This window comes from Silene latifolia, chromosome Y (assembly GCF_048544455.1).
Source record: "Silene latifolia isolate original U9 population chromosome Y, ASM4854445v1, whole genome shotgun sequence".
In the NCBI taxonomy this organism is placed as follows: Eukaryota; Viridiplantae; Streptophyta; class Magnoliopsida; order Caryophyllales; family Caryophyllaceae; genus Silene; species Silene latifolia.
In genome coordinates this window covers 357,222,313-357,228,312 of record NC_133538.1, presented here as the reverse complement: position 1 = coordinate 357,228,312, position 6,000 = coordinate 357,222,313, and positions in this window count along the sequence as shown.

The window sequence follows — 6,000 nt, the reverse complement described above, 5'->3', positions numbered from 1 at the left end:
ATCATCAAGTCTATCATTAAGTTTTTACCTAAGTTTTATTCAATCAGTTTGACATTAAGTTTACATACGGTCTTAGGAAGAATTAGGGTTTGGAATATTGTAAGCATTGGAATTTTCGCTTTTGTTCTTAATCATTCTTCTGCTATTCTCGGTATTCTTCGCCTTCTATTTCAATTCATCTTTCGTTATTAGATTAGAATTTCTAGTAGCTTCCCGAAACCATCTTTATTGTTGCATGTTAATTGTTTGCCTTATCGCTTTAATTATGAATTCAATTCTTTTACGCCCTAGTATTATTGTTAGTATCACTTTCAGCAGGAGTAGCTAAATAGTTTGTGCTAGGATGTGGCGAATGTAGCATAGGCGGCATTAGATTTTACACGGCTGAACCGCGTGTTGGTCGATCGACCACCTTACCCGGTCGATCGACTGACCTCGTGTGGTTACCTTTCGTTTTAATTGATTTTAATGTTGTATTTAACGAATCGAATGCATGCGACAAGTTAGATACCCATTCGTGACTGACCCAATAGATCGAAAGATAGGGAAGTCTGTTAGACCATCAATTGAATCGACTAAATTGTGCTAAGATCGAAAGATAGGTATAGTTTAGACCATTAGTCACTTTTCAGGACGAGAGCCAGTTTTAGTGATATTAGGGACCTATAGCGAGATCGAAAGATGCTATTTGTTAAGAGTGGACCGAGAGGACCTCTTTATTTCCCGCCTCACCTGTGTTGACTCAGACCGACTTAGTTTGCTGCCGCCGAAGCTATAATGAACCGATCACCGTAGTACCCCTTCTTTATCTGTTAAACCGTCTTTTTAGTTTATCATCTTTATTTGTTCATTAGCTATAGACCATCTCAACTCAACCCCCACAATTGTTACCTTAGACTGAATTTAAATCAACTGGAATTTACATCTGCCTCCTTGTGGTTCGACCCTGTTACCACTAGCCTAGGTTAGTCTTAATAGGAAATTATAAATCTTATTTTTGGTACTCACAACGACGGGTATCAAATTTTGGCGCCGTTGCCGGGGAGGCAATAGTTCTAATTTTAGTTGTTTTTATTTTTAGTCTTTCTTAGTTTAAGGGACTTCTGTTCCTTAAACTTTTCTTATATTCTTTTTGTAGTTTCCTCTTATGCGCAGGTCACAGGGTGGTGAACTAGTACCATTTGACCCTGAGTTAGAGAAATCTTTGCGCGAGTTGAGACGAACACAAAGGATACTACCGACAGAGGAAGAGCTGAGTACTCTGTCAAGCTATTACGAGAACGATCTGTTCGAAGAAGACCCATAGTCTTCACCCGTTTCCACTTCTTCAGCCGAGACAATTACCTCTCCAGAGATTCCAGTCATGGCCGAGGAAGCGAGTATAGCTAGTCATTCCGAGCCGACAGCTGAAAACTTATACAAGGGGTTCGAATTACCAGGAGATGCCAAGAAGTTCGAACCAAAGCCTTCATACATTAGCATGGTTGAGAAGAACCAGTTCGGGGGAGCTGCAAATGAAGATGCATCTAAACATATGGAGACCTTTATTGACTACTGCTGTTCCATACCCCCGCCAGCCGGCGTGACCCAAGACCAGATCAAGGAGACCATGTTCATCTTCTCCCTTCGTGATGCTGCAAGGGAGTGGTATAGAGATTTGGACCGGACCGTTCAGGGAATCACCGATTGGAATTCATTGGCATCGGCATTCTACAAGAAGTACTTTTCTGCTTCAAGGACGATTGCTATTAGAGCTCAAATCACGGGCTTTAAACAAGGGCCAGATGAGAATTTCCACGAAGCATGGGTCCGATTTAAGAAGTTGGTGCGAACCATACCGCACCATGGGTTCGAAAAGTGGAGCTTGTGCAATCATTTCTACAATGGGTTGTACGACGATCAGAGGGCCATTTTGGATGCTGCAGCCAATGGACGATTCGCTGAAAATTTGGGAGCAAACAAGGGGTGGAAAATCATTGACGATCTAGCTACCCACAAGGCCGAGTATGGGAATTCCAGAGGGAACCAGAGGAGAGCTGCTGAATCTTCCTCTGTTGCTACGCGTGAGGCTCTCACTGCAAGATTTGACAAGTATGAACTAGGAGGAGCTTCTAAAGGTGAGATGTACCAAGTGAATGCTGTGTCAGACGGTCCTTTCGTCTGTGAAAGGTGTGGAGCTGAGGGCCATGTTTCGAAAAACTGCCCTAGTCCCTTTGAGTCTTGTGCTGCCTCTCAACACTATAGGCAGACCAACACCTACTATGAGCCGAATACCCATCCAACCTTGAGTTGGAGGAGCCAAAATGTCCTAAACCCAACTCAAGCTCCGCCGCAGCAGCAACCCTATGTGCCCCCTCATCAAAAGCAACAACAATATCAGAAACCTCCCTATGTTTCGCAGCAGCAACAATCGCAGAATTCTGAATTTTCCGAGCTTAAGAACCTGTTGCTAAAGGAGTCCCATGCAAGAGAGGCCGGGATGAAGCTACTAGAGAGCCAAATTGCTCAATTGGCTAGCAAAAGCAACACTCGAGCTCCCGGACACTTGCCAACCCAAACTGACCAAAAGGAGACCTTAAATGCCATCACTTTGAGGAGCGGGTCCACCCTTGAGGGTCCTGCCATGGTCGTGGACGCTGTTGAAAAAGATGAGCCGGAAACAAGTCAAAAGAAAGCTTCAACGAATAAATCAAAGAAAAAATACCGTCTACTGGGTATATCGGTCGATCGATCGATATACCTAGTCGATCGATCGAAGCACGGGTTCTGAGGAGCTTACAGGAATCTGTACATCTCGTCGATCGACCGAGGACGTGGTCGATCGACCGAGATCGCTGGCGATCCGAGGAATTTCGTCCTTTAATGCCAAATAATCATGAGACCACTTGTTTCGGGGTTCGACAGATCCGAAGGTGTTAGGACCGGACCGAGTGCCGATGGGTCGGTCCCCGGTCCCCAAGTTCGACCCAATGACGGTTAATGGTTCTCATTTGAGACGGTGCGAAGAGGGGTCTAGCTTCAACAAAGAGAAGGTGACGGACTTCCAGCCTAAGTCCAAGGATGCCGGCGCGCGTGATTTGGACGAGAGGGCTAAGGTACTTCTTAGAGCCCCTTACCCGGAAAGGCTAGTGCCGACCAAGGAACAGGTATCTTTCAGCAAATTTGAAAAAGTTATCCGTAGTCTGAATGTACAAGTCCCCTTCCTTGAGTTAGTAAACCAAGTACCCGCTTATACTAAATTTATGAAACAACTTTTGTCCAAGAAGCGGTCACTTGAAATAAAGTGCACACCGTCGCACTTACTAAGAAGTCTTGCTCTTATCTGTCTCACACCGCACCCCTCGAGTTAGAGGATCGGGGCGGTTTTTCATTCCTTGCAACATAGGTACCTTCTCAATTGAGAAGGCATTGTGTGATTTAGGGGCTAGTATAAGCGTCATGCCCTTGAGTCGAGCTAGGAAGCTTAAGTTGACCCGGTTTGCTATCACAGACATGACAGTTCAGATGGCTGACCGATCTGCGGTCGAGCCTATAGGAGTCCTAGAGGACATACCCGTCCAAATAGGGAAGTTTTTCTTCCCTGTTGACTTTGTTGTCCTTGACATGCCCGAGGATGCCCATATACCGATCATCCTAGGTAGGCGTTTTCGCACTGCCGGTGCGATTATTGACGTAGGCTCTGGAACTTTGACCTTCAAAGTTGGGAAACATTCTATCATTTTTGCCCAACTTGCTAAAAAGAAGGACCCCATGTGGCCTGTTACTTGTAACACGGTTTACGAAAAGAAATCGTACTTTGTGCTTCCCTGAATTGCCCGTCTCTATTACTACTCTGTGCTAACCCCTCCGCCCTGATCGGGAGCGAGAAAGGAGGAAGAATCTGTTGTTTTAGACATTGCAGGGGCTGGTTTGGGGAAGGATGAGCTGCAGGTCACTCTAGCTGTGACAAAGCCTATCATTCAAAGAAGAGGTCTTAGTTGCCTGAGCTATGGAATTGATGAGATAGTTGATGACGAGCCAGTCAAAGCAAAGGAGTCCGACTTGGATTCCGATGAGTCCAAAGCGACCCTTGACTAGGGAGATGATGAGAATGCTGATCCGTTGAGCCATACGGATGTGGAAGCTAAGAAGGGTGCAGCCGTTCAGATTAGCACCATTGAGGCTACCTCGAGTAGTCAGAAGCCGACGAAGTGGGCCATACCTTGGCCTTTCTTGATCAACTACTAGTTGATCAAAAGCTTTTCAAACATTTTTTTTGCTTTGCTAAAACAATTTTTTTTGCTTTTTGTGTGCGCGAAAACTTCGCATTTTATTTCGCTTGTTTAGGATTTTTTATGCACTTTAGATTTTATTCTGGGTTTTGCGCAATTTTGGGCGCGTATTATTATGCACTTGTAGGTATTTAGAGCTTGTTAGCTCAAATCGTTGAGCAATTACGAAGAAATATGAGGTTGCAAAGAAGATGTTTTCGATCGATCGACGGTTCCAGTGGTCGATCGACGATCTGCGAGTTCAGCGACACTGTTCATGTTTACCTGGTCGATCGATCGGGTTAAGTGGTCAATCGACCCGCTGCTGTCTGTATACTTATTCACGACCTCTCCCCCCTTGTGTGTTTGGTCGATATGCGGACTTAAGGGAGTCTTCTACTCCACTTTATTTTCCGTCCAATTTATATTTCTTCTGATTTTCTCATTTGTGCACAATCTTACCGCTTCAAAATTGTTTTTCTCAGTCTTATGCGTGGTATCTTCTGTCTTTCAGGTACTTATTAGTAGCACTGCTGGCTATTGAAACCTCCTAGCTCACGCTGGTTTGGGGAGGTTTCCTTTGCTGCGCTTAGAGTCTTGTGAGTTTCCAAGTCTTTACCTCATGTCATATTTTATTTCCTTTCTCGCAAATTCCCATTTCTCTTTTCTTCATTATATGATTTTGCACAATGGGGACATTGTGCGATTTGGTTTGGGGAAGGGTTTTGCATCGCATATCATTTGCTTGCATTCACGTTTAATTTTGTTTTGCATTGTTTATTTCATTTCATCCATATATACAAAATTCAAAAAAAAAATTGAAAAATTTCAAAAATTTCCAAAAAAATGCACGTTTATTTTAGCATATAGGTCGAGTCGGAACGGTAGTATTTCCATGATGATTTTGCATTTGCACCTGTTTTGCCTGAGCATTGCTAGATTAACATGTTATTAGTAGAATCGTTTATGCATACCTACGAGTTCTCGTTGAATTACTTGCTGGACTTGAGACTTGACTTAGAAAATTGGCAAGCTACATCATATTTCTGAGATTTAGAGCCTATAACTGGTGACATTCATGACCAGTTCATTTAGGAATGTGAGTAGTACTCCCTATGAGACATGTTTCCTTAATTTGCATAAATATGAACTTGATCTACTTAATACCTATATGCATTCGGTTTGTGGTTTGTTGACACATGTGGTAGAGGTTTCCCTTTATTCATTTTACCCATAAACTCCACCCTGCCAAAAATATCCTTTTTGTCCTATTTACTACATCCTACATTTAGCCTGTCCTTTGTCAAGCTAGTAGTCTGTGTTCTTGGGGTTGTTACTCATTTTTGGTGGCATATGCTCTGTTGAGACGTTATTGGGAAGATGAAATAAAGGAGGGAAAGAAACAAAGTGAAAAAAAATGAGAAAAGATTCGAAAAAGAAAAAGAAAAAAGAAAAAAAGAGTTCTGTATTGTTAAAAGCAGTCGATCGACTGCCACTTATATTCGATCGACTGAAGATCCGAGAAATAAATCAATTCGCATAATTTAATCCTTATCTTTTGGCGATTTTTGCTCCCATATTTCATTTATATCCTATGGGGAGTTTATTGATTTGTTAGTTTGGAGATTGTGAGTCTTGTGCTTGCTATAGCACCGTTTCGTTTGATTATGAGCAAGAAGTTGGATGTTGCCATTTGGTTCCGTTTTGGTACTAGCTTGATCACCTGTACATCCACTTTACCATAAAATTC